Below are 19,551 nucleotides of genomic sequence, written 5' to 3'. Positions count from 1 at the left end.
TCCCTTGCCTTTTCTAGCCTCTAGAAGCTGCCTGCGTTTCTTGATTTGTGGCGACTCCAACCCCTGTTTCTATCTTCCTATCTCCTCTGATCGTCACTCTCCTGCCTCCGTCTCTCTTTTATAAGAGCCCTTAAAAAAAATAAAAATAAATAAGAGCCCTTGTTAATATATTGGGCCCACCCAGATAACCTAGGATAGTCTCCTCATTTTAAGATGTTTTAACATAACTGAAAAATTTATTTCGGCATGTTGTTTTTCAGTCACTAAGTCATGTTCGACTCTTACAATCACATGGACTATAGCGCGCCAGGCTACTCTATCCTCCACTTTTGCCTCCTGGAATTGGCTCAGTTTCCTGTGCACTGAGTTGGTGATGCTATCTAACCATTGCATTTTACCATGTACAGTGACATATTCACAGTTTCCAGGGATTAAGACATAGACAACTTTGTGGAATCAGATATCAGCTTACTACAAAGACCAGTTCCAGGCCCATCTCCTCTCTCAGGGTTCCTCAAAAGGCTCCAACAGCAGGCTGTTCTATTCTACATCTTATTACTTGTATCTTCATAGTTTGAAAAATTTCCCTTCTACTCTGTTGTATGATTTTGGACATTGGGCTCCATTTGTTAGGGGCTCAGATTGTCTCAGCTGCAACTTTAGTATCTACTCCAGAGATAGCAAATAGGTTTCATATCAAATGTCACATCCATGAAGCTGGTAGAAGCAGCTCAAGTTTCTGTGTTGGGAAGGATTTTGAGGCTCCTCCTGGTTTCAAAGCCAAGAAGGCTGCAATCAATTAGAATGTTTGCCATGAAGGCAGCCAGGGAAACAGCAGCTTGGGGTCCACATGTTGTCACTTCGGATCTTCTCCCTTCTCTCTCCCATCTCCCATCTCCCATCTTCAAAATGAAGAAAGGAAGCTGGAAAAAGACAACTAGCTTTAGCTTTTACATAAAGGGTCTACTATGTATCTGACACTGTTCTGGTATATTATCTAACTTACTTTTTGACCCTGATAATAAATAGATATTAAAAGTAGAAGGAAAGGTTCCAAGAATTTCAGAAACCTGTTCAGATGTCAGGTAGAAGAAATAGGGACACAAATAGAGATCTATCTCATTGCAAATCCAATTCTATTCACTATAATAAACTTAGAATTTATTTACATGGTCAAATGAAGCTAGAGCTTCATTAAAAGCTGGAATTAAAACAATAGTAACCAAATTTCCCCAAAAAACATAAGTCACAGAAACATGGGACACATAGCTACAAGGTCAAGTACTTAAAACTGGAATTCTTACGATAAATCAGGGTGTGTAGTTACTGCAACCAACTATAGACACACAGGCACAATTTATTTTTTGTTGTTTCACTATGTTAAAAATAATAGGACGTCATTCATTTTTCCCGAGTGAAACGATGACTGACACTGTGGCTTTGGAATCTTCCTTTCTCTTACATACACCAGGGTATTTGACTTTATTTTCTGTTTACCGTTTCCCCATAAATGAGAATTTTCTGTGTCTTCTTTTCCTGTCTTTATTAATGTGAATTGATCAGCATACTCTAGAAACTAGATGTCAGGAACCTGCTATTCCGGACTAAGGAAACATATCCCTCAAGCAGAGAACCCTTTGCTAAGGTGCCTCTCATTGATAAAACTGCCTGCTATGAAGTCAAAGTCAATTTCCAAGCAGTGGATCTCGCCACTGTCTTACTTAAAATCCTCCAGTGCTCCCCACTTCTCTCTGTAAAGGGCACGTTCCTTTTCTTGGCCATCTGGCCTTCCTTGGCTTGCATGCCTTCCTTGGCTTGCATGCACCACTAACCTCATCTCCTACTATTCTCCCCTCACCTCCCTATCCCTCTCACCCTCTTCAGCTCTACTTTCCAGCTCCTTTGCTGCTTTCTCTTTTTTGTCTGGTTCTCCATTATTTGTTCTACCCTGAATTCTTTCCCCGGAGTTGGACTCCCTTCCTGCCATGTTCAACGCAGTTGCTTGATTTTTTTTTAAAACACAAATCTGACCATGTCATTTTTCTGCTCAAAATACTCTAGTGGCTTATTTTCATCCAGATAAGAGGTTCTGAAACCCAATTGACAGCAGCTATACATCCTATAGCTGTATATCTGTCTCACCACCCACTCCATCCCCCAGCCAAGATTTCAATAGACAACAGATTTAATTTATGCATTATATAATAAGCTTCTTATGTCTCATCCAAACCTAGCATTGTGCTAGAGACACAACTCCTTTTTTGTACGTAATTTGCAGTGTAAGAAACAACAATTACTACACGAGATGAATCAAATATCATTCTTACTTTAGTAATGAGAGAAGTGAGATTCACAGAATCTGGCTTTCCCCATATCGCACAGAAATGTTATAAGAACTCAGCCAATAATGTTATAATGCACCATATGTAGCAATACATATGGTACAATAATGTACCATATGTAGCAAAGGATACACCATATAACATCTTATGATATACCATTTAACGTATCAAGATACACATTTTATGGTATACCATATAACATCTCAATAGAATAGTCATCATAAATGCAATATGTAGGACATCAAGTGTCTATTAATAAATGTAACAACCTATCACATAAGAAATCATAATTATATTTTTATTAACCATTAATTAATGCATTTATTTTATATGAATTAAAAAAACACCAAATTGATCTATTATAAATAAAAATAAGGAGGCAGGGTTGTAAGTCTTTCAAATTCCAACTCTTGCCTCTTTTTCATTTCGTCCTAAGGATGATTAGAATGTCCTAATTTCTATTTTAGTGAGTAGGTTTTCAGCAAGTTTCCCCTGAGGCCTAGCAAGTTCAGACAGACAGAAAAGATGCATCTAGGAAAATGTTAGGCACCAAGGAATTAATCTAAATTCTCTTTTTCACAGCCATTCTTCACTTTATTCAACTCTTTTGGATATGTAATCTATTCATAAAATGTTATGATTCCAGTCTGTTTATTCTTTTTTTTTTTTCAGTCTGTTTATTCTTACTGATACGTTCCAAACCAGAAACAAATGATCAGGTATAATTCATTCAGATCAGATCAGATCAGTCGCTCAGTTGTGTCCGACTCTTTGCGACCCCATGAATCACAGCACGCCAGGCCTCCCTGTCCATCACCGACTCCCGGAGTTCACTGAGACTTACATCCAGTGAGTCTGTGATGCCATCCAGCCATCTCATCCTCTGTTGTCCCCTTCTCCTCTTGCCCCTAATCCCTCCCAGCATCAGACTCTTTTCCAATGAGTCAACTCTTCACATCAGGTGGCCAAAGTACTGGAGTTTCAGCTTTAGCATCATTCCCTCCAAAGAAACCCCAGGGCTGATCTCCTTCAGAATGGACTGGTTGGATCTCCTTGCAGTCCAAGGGACTCTCAAGAGTCTTCTCCAACACCACAGTTCAAAAGCATCAATTCTTTGGCGCTCAGCCTTCTTCACAGTCCAACTCTCACATCCATACATGACCACAGGAAAAAACCATAGCCTTGACTAGATGAACCTTTGTTGGCAAAGTAATGTCTCTGCTTTTAAATATGCTATCTAGGTTGGTCATAACTTTTCTTCCAAGGAGTAAGCGTCTTTTAATTTCATGGCGGCAGTCACCATCTGCAGTGATTTGGAGCCCAGAAAAATAAAGTCTGACACTGTTTCCACTGTTTCCCCACATATTTCCCATGAAGTGGTGGGACCGGATGCCATGATCTTTGTTTTCTGAATGTTGAGCTTTAAGCCAACTTTTTCACTCTCCACTTGCACTTTCATCAGGAGGCTTTTGAGTTCCTCTTCACTTTGTGCCATAAGGGTGGTGTCATCTGCATATCTGAAGTTATTGATATTTCTCTCGGCAATCTTGATTCCAGCTTGTCTTTCTTCCAGTCCAACGTTTCTCATGACGTACTCTGCATATAAGTTAAATAAACAGGCTGACAATATACAGCCTTGACATACTCCTTTTCCTATTTGGAACCAGTCTGTTGTTCCATGTCCAGTTCTAACTGTTGCTTCCTGACCTGCATACAAATTTCTCAAGAGGCAGATCAGGTGGTCTGGTATTCCCATCTCTTTCAGAATTTTCCACAGTTTATTGTGATCCACACAGTCAAAGGCTTTGGCATAGTCAATAAAGCAGAAATAGATGATTTTCTGGAACTCTCTTGCTTTTTCGATGATCCAGCAGATGTTGGCAATTCGATCTCTGGTTCCTCTGCCTTTTCTAAAACCAGCTTGAACATCAGGAAGTTCACAGTTCACATATTGCTGAAGCCTGGCTTGGAGAATTTTGAGCATTACTTTACTAGCGAGAAAAGTGAGATGAGTGCAATTGTGCAGTAGTTTGATCATTCTTTGGCATTGCCTTTCTTTGGGATTGGAATGAAAACTGACCTTTTCCAGTCCTGTGGCCACTGCTGAGTTTTCCAAATTTGCTGGCATATTGAGTGCAGCACTTTCACAGCATCATCTTTCAGGATTTGAAATAGCTCAACTGGAATTCCATCACCTCCACTAGCTTTGTTTGTAGTGATGCTTTCTAAGGCCCACTTGACTTCACATTCCAGGATGTCTGGCTCTAGGTCAGTGATCACACCATCATGATTATCTGGGTCATGAAGATCTTTTTTGTACAGTTCTTCTGTGTATTCTTGCCATCTCTTCTTAATATCTTCTGCTTCTGTTAGGTCCATACCATTTCTGTCCTTTATCGAGCCCATCTTTGCATGAAATGTTCCTTTGGTATATCTGATTTTCTTTTTTTTTTTTTTTTTAATTTTCTTGAAGAGATCCCTAGTCTTTCCCATTCTGTTGTTTTCCTCTATTTCTTTGCATTGATCGCTGAAGAAGGCTTTCTTATCTCTTCTTGCTATTCTTTGGAACTCTGCATTCACATGCTTATATCTTTCCTTTTCTCCTTTGCTTTTTGCTTCTCTTCTTTTCACAGCTATTTGTAAGACCTCCCCAGACAGCCATTTTGCTTTTTTGCATTTCTTTTCCATGGGGATGGTCTTGATCCCTGTCTCCTGTACAATGTCACGAACCTCATTCTATAGTTCATCAGGCACTCTATCTATCAGATCTAGGCCCTTAAATCTATTTCTCACTTCCACTGTATAATCATAAGGGATTTGATTTAGGTCATACCTGAATGGTCTAGTGGTTTCCCTACTTTCTTCAATTTAAGTCTGAGTCTGGCAATAAAGAGTTCATGGTCTGAACCACAATCAGCTCCTGGTCTTGTTTTTGCTGACTGTATAGAGCTTCTCCATCTTTGGCTGCAAAGAATATAATCAATCTGATTTCGGTGTTGACCATCTGGTGATGTCCATGTATAGAGTCTTCTCTTGTGTTGTTGGAAGAGGGTGTTTGTTATGACCAGTGCATTTTCTTGGCAAAACTCTATTAGTCTTTGCCCTGCTTCATTCCGTATTCCAAGGCCAAATTTGCCTGTTACTCCAGGTGTTTCTTGCCTTCCTACTTTTGCATTCCAGTCCCCTATAATGAAAAGGACATCTTTTTTGGGTATTAGTTCTAAAAGGTCTTGTAGGTCTTCATAGAACTGTTCAACTTCAGCTTCTTCAGTGTTACTGGTTGGGGCATAGACTTGGATTACTGTGATACTGAATGGTTTGCCTTGGAAACGAACAGAGATCATTCTGTCATTTTTGAGATTGCATCCAAGTACTGCATTTTGGACTCTTTTGTTGACCATGATGGCCACTCCATTTCTTCTGAGGGATTCCTGCCCGCAGTAGTAGATATAATGGTCATCTGAGTTAAAATCACCTGTTCCAGTCCATTTCAGTTCACTGATTCCTAGAATGTTGACATTCACTCTTGCCATCTCTTGTTTGACCACTTCCAATTTGCCTTGATTCATGGACCTGACATTCCAGGTTCCTATGCAATATTGGTCTTTATAGCCTCGGACCTTGCTTCTATCACCAGTCACATCCACATCTGGGTGTTCTTTTTGCTTTGGCTCCATCCCTTCATTCTTTCTGAAGTTATTTGTCCACTGATCTCCAGTAGCATATTGGGCACCTACTGACCTGGGGAGTTCCTCTTTCAATATCCTATCATTTTGCCTTTTCATACTGTTCATGGGGTTCTCAAGGCAAGAATACTGAAGTGGTTTGCCATTCCCTTCTCCAGTGGACCACATTCTGTCAGATCTCTCCACCATGACCTGCCCATTTTGGGTTGCCCCATGGGCATGGCTTAGTTTCATTGAGTTAGACAAGGCTGTGTTCCTAGTGTGATTAGATTGACTAGTTTTCTGTGAGTATGGTTTCAGTGTGTCTGCCCTCTGATGCCCTCTTGCAACACCTACCATCTTACTTGGGTTTCTCTTACCTTGGGCGTAGGGTATCTCTTCATGGCTGCTCCAGCAAAGCACAGCCATTGCTTCTTACCTTGGACGAGGGGTATCTCCTCACCACTGCCCTTCCTGACCTTCAACGTGAGATAGCTCCTCTAGGCCCTCTTGCACCCGTGCAGCCACGGCTCCTTGGACGTGGGGTTGGTCCTCCCGGCCACCACCCCTGCCCTCGGGTGTGGGGTTGCTCCTCTTGGCTGCTGTCCTTGGCCTCGGGTGTGGGGGCGTGGGGTAGCTCCTCCCGCCTGCTGCCCCTGGCCTCGGGCTTAAGGGCATGGGGTATCTCCTCCCGGGCACGGCCCCTGACCTTGGACGCGGGGTATGTGATAAAAGTTCCATTTGGTAGGACTTCCTTAATTCAAATCTGAAGTTTCAGACCTTTGCTTTCAGAAGAATATAACTATTGCTATCACACACACACAAAAGGCTACCTTGGGGTGTCCAGGAACATAAGAAATTCATTTTTTAAGTTGGCAACTCTTTATAAATGGAAGAAAGCAAGCCTCCTCTGCCTACTGATGCTTTCCTATTAAGGCATCATTTAGAAACTCTGGCCTTCATCATGAAAGGAATCCTTGGTGGGCAGGGTCATTAATCAACACTGTTAATATTAAGAATCAGTTTGGATTCTTTTACTCCCATAAGAACAATCTTCTTTCAAAATATGAGAAAACAATAAAGATATGTATCATCTCATATAACTGGAATACCAGAGGGTGGACTCTGAAATGGTGTTACGAGTGAATCAGTAGAATCACTAAAGATCCTAGTTCTTTCTATGTTTTTATTCTTCTGTCTTTGGGATGTTTTTTCTCTATCTATATAGATAGATGGCTATATCGTTTGTACAATTACATTCAGAGAAGACAACATGCAGGTTAAGGAACAGGATGGCCTCTTTCTGTGACTCCCTCTTGGGAGTGAGGAGATATTCCTTAGACTAACTCCCACCTCAGTGATGTTCCTTCATGCTGATTTGGTCACAAATGTGTCCCATGAATATCGTCTCTATAGACCAATTATTAGCAAGGGTTAATGGGGTGTTGAGAGTGAACTGCAGTGTCCATCAAGTGCTGTATTTCCATTTTTCCCTGAACCAGAATAACACTACTCTATACTCATAGCAAGATGGAGCAGATTAAAGAAGGACCAGTCTTAGCCTAGAACTAAACATAGATAAAATAGGGTATCAGGTTATGGGCATAAAAAACCATGGTTAGACTCACACTAATGTAATATCTTCAAAAGGTTGGTAGAGTCTACATTGATGAAACTGACAAATTCACCTGGTCCATGGACACTGGCTTCCTGAAGAATGTCCCTTCATTTGCAGCCTCATGTAAGGCCGTTTTGATATCCTAGAGGATGTGAAGTTTTTAATCTCTTACTTTCTTTCCAGTGAGGGATTAACTTCTGTCAAATCACTAGATCTTTGGAGAATGAGAAGCAGTATAAAAAGTTCCTTTACTTTGATTTTATCAACTGTGTGTGTGCGTGTGAGCCCAACTCATTTAGAGGAAACAGAATATCCTTAGTTCAGCTGTAGAACAAGAAGAAATGTCTTTAATCAAGCTAATACGAACATAAGCTCCTTTTGATTCCAACAGACAGAGAAATTTAATAATTAGTCTCCCAAACTTACCTACCCACAAACACACAGTGATTTTTGTAACTGAAGCCACACATACTCTCTACTCAAGCATGGACTGAATTGGAAACTGAGGCTAACTATGATGGTGATTGTTGTGTACGGATGTGGAGGAAAATATCATCAGGAAAAATAATGTCCCAGTTAGGAGGGTTGACACTTCATATAACAAACCAACTATATGATGCATAATGTTGGCCACATAAATAAATTAAATATTTTCACGATCCATCTGGATGCCCACAGCACATCACTGAATCATATGAAACTAATTCATCTAATGACAAGTACTTTTAACTCCTTAACAACTTAATCATAGCCTGGAATTATCATCTCTATTCTGAATTCAACCTTAGGCTCTTAAAGTTGTATTACTTTGGACTGAACATATTCTTTTATATCAATTTAAATGGATCAAGTTTATATGAAGTAGTCCTTATTTTTGAGAATGTTTTTATCCTAAATAAAACTCAAGAGAAATATAAGAGAATTTAAGGGGAGACTATTCAGCAAATTAGCTAATCTCTTCTGCTGCTGCTGCTAAGTTGCTTCAGTCGTGTCCAACTCTGTGCGACCCCATAGACGGCAGCCCACCAGGCTCCCCTGTCCCTGGGATTCTCCAGGCAAGAACACTGGAGTGGGTTGCCATTTCCTTCTCCAATGCATGAAAGTGAAAAGTGAAAGTGAAGTCTCTCAGTCGTGTCTGACTCTTTGCGACCCCATGGACTGCAGCCTACCAGGCTCCTCTGTCCATGGGATTTTCCAGGCAAGAGTACTGGAGTGGGGTGCCATCGCCTTCTCCGTAATCTCTTCTAGAAATATAGAATGTGTTGATTGATATGAATGGGATAGAAATGCACAAAATACTACAGAGTGGGATGTAATAATTTTATTGTTATTAATAATATTTGACTCTCAAGTCCATCATCAGCACTGGGAAATAAATTCTTCCCTCTTTTTAATCTTCAGAATCTTCTTTCACACCCCTTAATTACTAATCGCATATTTTTCAATTTATCAAAAGTACCCAGTACAGTGGAAGAAAGATAATAAGACAGAAATCTACTCTTGAATTGTTCAGTTTTGTCAAGATGAATAAAATTTTACACCATTTCAGAGTTACATGGGAACAAGAGGGAATTAATAACAGTGAAAGCCTTGTACACAACAGTGAAGAGAAGCTTGTTGTTTCTGTCTTTGTTTCTGGTATTCCAATGGATATCCTTAAGAAAATCAAGTTTTCCTTCTTATAACAAAACCCAATTTCAGACCCTGGGTCTTTGGCGGAGCTAGTTATACAGTTTTATTCATCTAAAAAGAATAAAGCTGACTATATAATCCCTTCGAAGTGTTTCTTTTTCAAAGAGGAAATATGGACAAAATGGGACTTCTCTTACAGGATATAAGGACTGAGGACTACAATATGAGTATCAAAGAGGAATATGGTGGAAGATTATAGTGTGTCCTGTTTCAGAAAACTAAATCTCAGTGTAAACTTCTGATGAGATATGGTTGATAGTGGAGGGAGGAGATAAGAAACAGCTTGATGAATCTAGTGAGTTTTTACTGCTGTACTGTAACATTGATTTGCAGAAGGCTACACTTTGATTCTAAGAGGCTACTTTGACTTCCACATAGATGTCATAGTCATTTCAAATTGAGCATGCCCCAAATTTAACTCTCAACTTACGCTACCTTCAAAGTGGCTTCTCTCCTAAATTTCACTTGAATAAATGGCACAGTTGTTATAGCCAGAACCCCAGAGTTGCTTTGCTTTATCTGCTTTCCTCATACCTGACTTCCAATTAATTAAAAAGTCTTGTAGTTTTTAATCTTTAAAATATGTTTTGGATCTGATTGCTACTTAGCACTTCCGTGGCTAATACATGAAATCAAATCTACCGTCTTCTCTCATTTGGATTATTATGATCCCCAAATCTTGTCCCTATTCCTATACTTATTTCCTAGAGTAAATTCCCCAAATAACATTTAAGATAGTTTTTTAAATTGAAATATAGTTGTTGTGTAATATTAGGTTAGTTTCAGGTATACAACATAGTGATTAAACATTCAAACACATCGTGAAATGATCACCATGATAAGTCTAGTAACCATCTGCCCTCATAAAAAGTTATAGTAATATTGAACATATTCCTATGCTGTAATTACATCCTTGTGGTTGGTTTATTTTATAACTGGGAATTTGTGTCTCTTTATTCCCTTCACCTATCTGGCTCATCCCTCACTCCTCTCTTCACTCTGGGAACAACAAATTTGCTTTCTGTATCTATAAGTCCATTTTCATTTTATTTTTCTTATGTAATTGATTTAGATTCCATATGTGTTTTCCTCTGTGTGACTTATTTCACTAAGCAGAATACCCTTTAGATCCATGTTGTTACAAATGGATGTTGATATTGATCAGAACCACAATATAATAGAATGATTTGAAAATTATTCAAAGTTCTTAGAGGATCCTGTATCACCTCTTTCTTTCTCATCTCTATAAAGCTGTTCACAACTATCTTCTCTCATTTGTTCTCTTTCAGCAACATCAGTTCTCTTGATATACCCTAAATCCAGAAGCTCATTCCTAGCCCAGAGTCTTCTCTTTGTCTGGAAAATTCTCTGCTTCTTTTTATTTATTCAAATCTCTATTGTTGCTTGATAAGAAACTATGTTCAGTTCAGTTCAGTTCAGTCACTCAGTCGTGTCCGACTCTTTGTGACCCCATGAATTGCAGCACGCCAGGCCTCCCTGTCCATCACCAACTCCCGGAGTTCACTCAAACTCATATCCATCGAGTCGGTGATGCCATCCAGCCATCTCATCCTCTGTCGCCCCCTTCTCCTCCTGCCCCCAACCCCTCCCAGCATCAAAGTCTTTGCCAATGAGTCAACTCTTTGCATCAGGTGGCCAAGGTATTGGAGTTTCAGCTTCAGCATCAGTCCTTCCAATGAACACCCAGGACTGATCTCCTTTAGAATGGACTGGTTGGATCTCCTTGCAGTCCAAGGGACTCTCAAGAGTCTTCTCTAACACCACAATTCAAAAGCATCAATTCTTTGGTGCTCAGCTTTCTTCACCATCCAACTCTCACATCCATACATGACCACAGGAAAAACCATAGCCTATATGTTAAGTAGTCATTTAATACAACAATAATCAATAATGTCAAAAACTTGTACTTCTGGCTAAAACAGTGTAACAGGGCCTATATTTACCCTTCTTCTTGAAAAAACCTAAAAAATGGACAGAATATATGAAAGTTAGCTCTTGAGTTACTGGACATCAGGTAGCAGAGGACAATAATCATTGAGATATAGGAAAAATTGAGGAAAACCCCATGATTCCCATAGATCAATTTCTGGAGGTAATTTACAGGTTGCAGGCAGAGAGGGTGAACATAGGCAAAGTCCATTGTATACAGTGAGCTAAGAAGATTAAGCTAGGAATCTTTCAAAGCCAAAGTGGCAAAAGTTCATAGGACATAGTGTCAGAGGAGGGAGAATTCGAGCGATCTCTATAGAGTCCTGCCTAGGTAATCAGTTAAGCACTGATCAAGACATGTTTAAAGAAACTACTCACGGTCAGAGAACAAGATTAGAAGGAACAAAATGCCCAGATCTTATAATAAGTTGGGTATAGAGTATGTTTACAACAAACAGAGTTGAAAACTTCATAGTTCATAGAACACTGGACTAGTAAAAAGAGTCTTGCTTAGTATTGGAAACAGTAGCCATGAACTAAACGGTGGTCTGATTCCTCTTAACAGATGCTAAAAGTAAAATTCAGAAACATCAAAAAAATTCCAAGTGACTTAATCACATATCAAAAGAAAGCTTAAGATTTTTGAAATATCAAAATACTCAGCATCCAAACAGATAACATCCACAGTACTTTGCATCCAATAAAAGAAAAAATTACTAAGCACACCAAGAAGAAGGAAATTATGGTTCATAAGAAGTATAAGTAGAAATGGGTATAGAAATGATACAGCTAATAGAATTAGTAGACAATACTATTAAAAGTTAGATACAGTGAAAAAGTGTTAGTTGCTCAGTCATTTCTGACTCTTTGAAACCCCATGAACTGTAGCTCACCAAGCGCTTCTACCCTTATGGCAGAAAGTGAAGAGGAACTAAAAAGCCTCTTAATGAAGGTAAAAGAGGAGAGTGAAAAAGTTGGCTTAAAACTCAACATTCAGAAAACGAAGATCATGGCATCTGGTCCCATCACTTCATGGGAAATAGATGGGGAAACAGTGGAAACAGTGTCAGACTTTATTTTTCTGGGCTCCAAAATCACTGCAGATGGTGACTGCAGCCATGAAATTAAAAGACGCTTACTCCTTGGAAGGAAAGTTATGACCAACCTAGATAGCATGTTCAAAAGCAGAGGCATGACTTTGCCAACAAAGGTTCGTCTAGTCAAGGTTATGGTTTTTCCTGTGGTCATGTATGCATGTGAGAGTTGGACTGTGAAGAAGGCTGAGTGCCGAAGAATTGATGCTTTTGAACTGTGGTGTTGGGGAAGACTCTTGAGAGTCCCTTGGCCTGCAAGGAGATCCAACCAGTCCATTCTGAAGGAGATCAGCCCTGGGATTTCTTTGGAAGGAATGATGCTAAAGCTGAAACTCCAGTACTTTGGCCACCTGATGTGAAGAGTTGACTCATTGGAAAAGAGTCTGATGCTGGGAGGGATTGGGGGCAAGAGGAGAAGGGGACGACAGAGGATGAGATGGCTGGATGGCATCACTGACTTGATGGACGTGAGTTTGAGTGAACTCTGGGAATTGGTGATGGTCAGGGATGCCTGGCATGCTGTGATTCATGGGGTTGCAAAGAGTTGGACATGACTGAGCGACTGAACTGAACTGAACTGAACTGAAGCGCTTCTATCCATGGAATTCTCCAAGCAATAATACTGGAGTGGTAGCCATTCCCTTCTCCAGTGGATCTTCCTGACCCAGGGACTGAACCTGCATTGCAGGCAAATTCTTTACCATCTGAGCCACTAGTGAACTACATTACATATGTCCTGAAGCTAGAGAAATGGTTGAACATGACATGTTAAGAAACAGAGAAGAGATAATAATAAAACAAATGAAATTTCTTGAGATGAAAAGTACAATATCTGAGATGAAAAATTATACTGAATTGGATTAGTGGTAGGTTAGATATTGCAGAGGTAAAAAAAAAAAAATCAGTATATTTGAATACTTAGCAAAGAATACTTCCAAAATAAAACTCACAGAGGATGAAGAATGAGATTAAAAAAATAAGAGAGTATCAGCAAGTTGTGGAACAACTTAAAGCAGTTTAAGTAGAGTCTCTTTACTAGAGACTTTAACTAGAGTCTCTGAACGAGAAATATGGGGGTCAGGGATATTTAAAAATATATATATGAAGGCATACTGGTTGAAAAATACCAATTTTGAAAAAAGGTATAAAATTGTAGTTCCAAGAGACTGAATAAGCTCTAAAAAATAAAAATGAAACTAGCTATACTAAAGTGTATCATAATCATATTTCTTAGAACTATGCTTAGTTATGTCTGACTCTTTGTGACCCTTTGGACTATAGCCTGTCAAGCTCCAATGTCCTTGCGTTTTCTGAGACAAGAATATTGGAGGGGGTTGCCATTTCCTAGTTCCAGGGATCTTCCTGACCCAGGGATTGAACTGCATCTTCTATGTCTCCTGCATTGCAGGCAGATTCTTTAAATGCTGGAGCTAAAGGTGAAGATAAAATCCTGAAAGCAGCGATGGAACAAAAAAGTAACATTATGTATAAACGAAAAAAGGTAAGGAACATGGAAGAATTTTTAACTGGAAACAATGCAAGTGAGGAGCCAGCTGACCAGCTTATTTAAATCAGGAACTAGACTAGGAAACCTGCTTTCAACAATTCTATTTAGCATACAGTGGGGATTCTAGTGTAGTCAAGAAAGAAAGAAAGAAAGAAAAAAAGATTTGACTATGAAGGAAGAAGTAAAACTGTCTTTATTTGTGGGTGACATGCTTTCTACAGAGAAAATGTGACTTAATCTGCAAAAGAGTTGTGGTGGTGGTGTTGCCAAGTAGTGTCCGAGCCTTTTATGAGCCCATGAACTATGGCCCACTAGGCTCCTCTGTCCGTGGGATTTCCCAGGCAAGAATACTGGAGTGGGTTGCCATTTCCTTTTCCAGGGGATCTTCCTGACCCAGGGCAAGAATACTGGAGTGGGTTGCCATTTCCTTCTCCAGGGGATCTTCCTGACCCAGGGATGAAATGTGTATCTCCTGCATTGACAGGTGGGTTCTTTAACACTGAGACACCAGGATAGCCTGTAAAAGAGCTACTAGGAAAATAAATGACTTTTAGCAAGGTGGAAGGACACAAGTTGCTAAGTCGCTTCAGTCGTGTCTGACTCTGCGACCCCACAGACGGCAGCCCACAAGGCTCCCCCATCCCTGGGATTCTCCAGGCAAGAACACTGGAGTGGGTTGTCATTTCCTTCTCCAATGCATGAAAGTGAAAAGTGAAAGTGAAGTCGCTCAGTCGTGTCCGACTCTTTGCGACCCATGGACTGCCGCTTACTAGGCTCCTCCGTCCATGGGATTTTCCAGGCAAGATTACTGGAGTGGGGTGCCATTGCCTTCTCCGGAAGGACACAAGATGGCTATGTAAATATAAAAAAAAAATTATATTAGAGGCTTCCCTGGTGGCTCAGACTGTAAAGAATCTACCTGAAATGAAGGAAACCTGGGTTCAATCCCTGGGTCAGGAAGATCCTATGGAGAAGGGAATGGCAACCCACTCCAGTATTCCTTCCTGGGAAATCCCATGGACAGCGGAGCCCGTTGGGCTACAGTCCATGGGAAGTCATGAAGAATCATGAAGAGTTGGACATGACTAAGTGACTAAAACTTACTAGAAAAGAATATTTAGAAGGTGAAATTTTAAAATGTCATATAGTATATATTTATATATTTGTAACAATTTGGTTCTAATAATTTTTTGGTGCTAATAATTTATAAAACACCAAGAATTGGAAATACTTAGGATAAATCTATCAAAGGATGTATAGGACCTACACACTGAAAAGTGAAAGAACTTGGAGAAAGAAATTAAATTACTTAAATAATTCAGGCATACCTCAGAGATAGTTCAATTCCAGACCAGCAAAATAAACTAGCCACATGAATTCTTTGGTTCGTGATCCCATGGACTATACAGTCAATGGAATTCTCCAGGCCAGAATTCTGGAGTGGGTAGCCTTTCCCTTCTCCAGGGGATCTTCCCAACCGAGGGATTGAACCCAGGTCTTCCACATTGCAGGCAAATTCTTTACCAGCTGAACCACAAGGGAAGCCCAAGAATACTGGAGTGGGTAGCCTATCCCTTCTCCAGTGGATCTTCCTGACCCAGGAATCCAACCAGGATCTCCTGCATTGCAGGCGGATTCTTTACCAGTTGAGCTATCAGGGAAGTCCAATAATATTTTTAGTGTTAATAATTTTAGATTTGTTTTCCCCTTCTCTTGCCTTTATCCTTGTACAGTTTTTTCTTAATAAAGAGATTTCTCTGCAAGTGAAAAACAGATTTATGGATCCATTAAAATTTTAACATTTGCCAATAAAATCTAATAACAATTATATAAAAAATAATTTACAATAACACCAAGAATTGGAAATACTTAGGAAAAATCTATTAAAGGATGTGTAAGACCTATATACTGAAAAGTGAAAAAACTTAGAGAAAGAAATTAAATTACTAAAGAATATTGGCATACCTCAGAGATAATTCAGTTCCAGACCACCAAAATAAATTAGCCACATGAATTTTTTGGTTTTCCAATGCATATAAAAGTTATGTGTGCACTCTATTATAGTCTATTAAGTATGCAATAGCATTGTTTTTAAAAAATTGTATGCCTTAATTTTTTTAAAAAAATTATTAAAAAATGGTAACCATCATCTGACAATGCAGGGTTGCCACAAATCTTGAATTTGTAAAAATATGATGCTTATGAAGCACAAAAAAGTGAAGTAAATAAAACAGGTTATGCCTGTAGATAAACATTGTTCATTGGCAGGAAGACTACATTTTAATATGCCAAATTCCCTTGATTTATCTATTGATTCAAAGCAATCCAAGTGAAAATATGAGCACGTTCTTTTTTAGAAATTGAAAAGATTATTCTAAAGTTCAAATGGAAATGCAAAAGATATAGAATATACAAAACAACTTTGAAAGAGAGGAACAAACTTAAATAAAATTACCAGATGCTGAAATTTTCAGTAAAGTTGCAGTAATCAAGGTAGTATGTTATTGGCATTAAGATACTTTGATCAATGCAACAGAATAGAATTCAGAAAACAGACTTGTACATGTATGGTCAACTGGGATTTGACAAAGTTGCAGATTTCATTCTGTGGGAAAAGATAATGTTTCAACAGTACTGAAAAATTTGGATACCCATATGCAAAATTATGATATTCCATTTATTATATCACATGTAAATTTTCAAAGGACTAATCACAATCCTAAAACTATTATTTCTAGAAGAAAACAAGGGAGAAAATTTTTGTGATAGTAGGTTAGGCATTTTTTCTTAGATATAATACTAAAAGCATGATATTATAAAATGTTTAAAATAACATTCATAAATTTGACTGTAAAAATAATAACTTCTGCTTTTGTAAAAACAGTCTTAAGAAAATGAAAATATAAGTCACAAAGGGAAAATATTTGCAAGTCATATATCTGAATATGTATTCAGAATATACAAAAAAAAATTCTCAAAGCTCAATAATATAAAAACCCATTTAAATGCATAAAATTCTTAACAGATACTTAATCAAAAAAGTTATATGGATAAGCACATACCAAGATAGAAAACATCATTAATTATTTAGCAAATATAAGTTAAAATAACAATGAGATTATTGCCATACATTTGTTAGAGTGGGTAAAATTAAAGACTGACCTTACTAAGCATGGGCTAGAGTATAGAGCATGCAGAGTTATATTGGGGTACTAAATTGCATCATTAATTTCACATGCTAATATTTCATTGCTGGAATATGGAAATACTATTGATTTTTTAATGTTGATCTTATATCCTACAGATTTGCTATATTTACTAAATACTTCTAGAAAATTTTTTTAAATTCCATAAGATTATCTATATTTATCTGTATTTTTTTAAACAGATTTTGAGACTTTATCTAAATATTTGTAAAGAGCCACATGCTTGACTAGTGATATCTGATACAAACATATAAGTAACAGTAGTAGCAAACATATACCTAGTTTTAGTACCAATTTACCCAAATTTTCCCTTTATATAAATAAGTAAATTAAGCCTCAGAGAAATGAAGTGAATTGCCCAAGTGCGGTAGGATTAAAACAAAGCCTGTGTGTTCTTATTCCACTCAAATGCAATTTTTACTATGCTTCCCACTGTTGTCTCATCAAAACTCAGCTGAAATCCCATTTCCTCAGAAATAATTCAAGCCTAGTCTTCCAAAATAGTATTCCTTTCTCCTTTCCTTATGGATAAATGGCCTGGATCGTATCGGTAATCATGACTCTATCTTGTTATCTTTTTCTCTAATTACTACAAGGTAATCCTCCTAGATGAAAAGATATTTTACAAACTACATTGCCATTTATTTCTAAACTTAAAGTGATACTCCTCATAGAGATATCTAAATGGATTTTTAAAACGTAGGTTAAAGGTTTTACTCATAGTACCTTTTAATATGTTCATTTCCATGTTCTATCTCCATGTTTTCTATAATTTCTACTCTTTTGCACTAATTGAAATGAGTTAATATGAAAGGAGGTCACTGAATATAAAAGTATTCTTAGATATTTAGGCTTCAAATTCTTTATAAACCAAAGGATTGGGTGTCTAATGTTAGAAGACTCATAAGAAAACAGGTTTATAAGATATATTTTTAGGCAGATGACTTCCCCAAAACACTAAATGCAGGATTGATCAGACAGCTATCTGTTCCACCTATTTACAAATTTTTCTGCCTTAGATACTCTTTGTAAATGTGTACTCTGGGCTAGAATTCTCATGACTTAATGGAGATTATGAAATACAAATAATGTCATTATTATTATTATAAAATAATAATATTTATTTAAAGTTGAATTTAAAGTAAGGAAATCATGCACATTATATGTAAGACTAGTAAAACTACTTATATCATTCAGTTCAGTTCAGTTCAGTCACTCAGTCGTGTCCAACTCTTTGCGACCCCATGATTCACAGCACGCCAGGCCTCCCTGTCCATCACCATCTCCTGGAGTTCACTCAGACTCACGTCCATCAAGTCAGTGATGCCATCCAGCCATCTCATCCTCTGTCGTCCCCTTCTCCTCATGCCCCCAATCCCTCCCAGCATCAGAGTCTTTTCCAATGAGTCAACTCTTTTTTTTTTTTTTAATTTTATTTTATTTTTAAACTTTACATAACTGTATTAGTTTTGCCAAATATCAAAATGAATCCGCCACAGGTATACATGTGTTCCCCATCCTGAACCCTCCTCCCTCCTCCCTCCCCATTCCATCCCTCTGGGTCATCCCAGTGCACCAGCCCCAAGCATCCAGAATCGTGCATCGAACCTGGACTGGCAACTCGTTTCATACATGATATTTTACATGTTTCAATTTGCATGAGGTGGCCAAAGTACTGGAGTTTCAGCTTTAGCATCATTCTTTCCAAAGACAGCCCAGGGCTGATCTCCTTCAGAATGGACTGGTTGGATCTCCTTGCAGGCCAAGGGACTCTCAAGAGTCTTCTCCAACACCACAGTTCAAAAGCAGCAATGCTTCTGCACTCAGCTTTCTTCACAGTCCAACTCTCACATCCATACATGACCACTGGAAAAACCATAGCTTTGACTAGACGGACCTTTGTTGGCAAAGTAATGTCATTGGCCTGCATGATAAATTCTGTTGAAGTTTTATGGCATAACTTTTCAGTATAAACCAAAATTTATACAATCAAATATTTGAAATCAGCTTTGACTTAGCATTTAAAATATACAGGAGTTCACAAAAGAGATTCTGGCTTATTATGTGAATTAAAAAGAATTTCCAAAACTAACTAAAAACATATTTTGTTTTTCAAGACCACATATACATGAGGAAATAGAATATCCATACAGACAAATGACAAAATTATACTCCCAGGTTATTTCTGAATAAAAGTGAATAGCAGTCTAGTTTCTGTTGCAGTGTCTCTGTGCATTTATTCTTACTAAAACCAGGAGCTCACTTTGTCATTGGGTACACAATATCCTCAGAGGAAATTTAGCTGAGGTGTGCCAGTGAAAGGACTTGTAAGGCATATAGATCATCACTTTATCAGTGTTGGCCACCTTCTTCCCTGTCCACTAAACTCCCCTTCTGTAGTTCTCCCACATAAAACACATGAAAATCAATTTCTCTGTAGTTTTCTTCAGTAGAAAGAAAATGGACTTTGTTAATAA

At 38.3% G+C, this 19,551-nt stretch overlaps 1 long non-coding RNA gene across 1 annotated transcript in view; it reads left to right on the top strand.

Annotated features, from left to right (window-relative positions):
* Window positions 1–15,586, top strand: part of LOC129652600 (uncharacterized) — a 97,960-nt gene extending 82,374 nt beyond the window's left edge. The window contains exons 2-4 of the long non-coding RNA XR_008714607.1: window positions 13,770–13,862; window positions 14,248–14,352; window positions 15,380–15,586. This is a non-coding gene — a long non-coding RNA (uncharacterized LOC129652600). The remainder of the gene's footprint in view (window positions 1–13,769; window positions 13,863–14,247; window positions 14,353–15,379) is intronic.
* Window positions 15,587–19,551: the final 3,965 nt, after the last annotated feature.

This window comes from Bubalus kerabau, chromosome 5 (genome assembly GCF_029407905.1).
Source record: "Bubalus kerabau isolate K-KA32 ecotype Philippines breed swamp buffalo chromosome 5, PCC_UOA_SB_1v2, whole genome shotgun sequence".
Lineage (NCBI taxonomy): Eukaryota > Metazoa > Chordata > Mammalia > Artiodactyla > Bovidae > Bubalus > Bubalus kerabau.
This window is presented reverse-complemented; position numbering and strand designations above follow the sequence as displayed.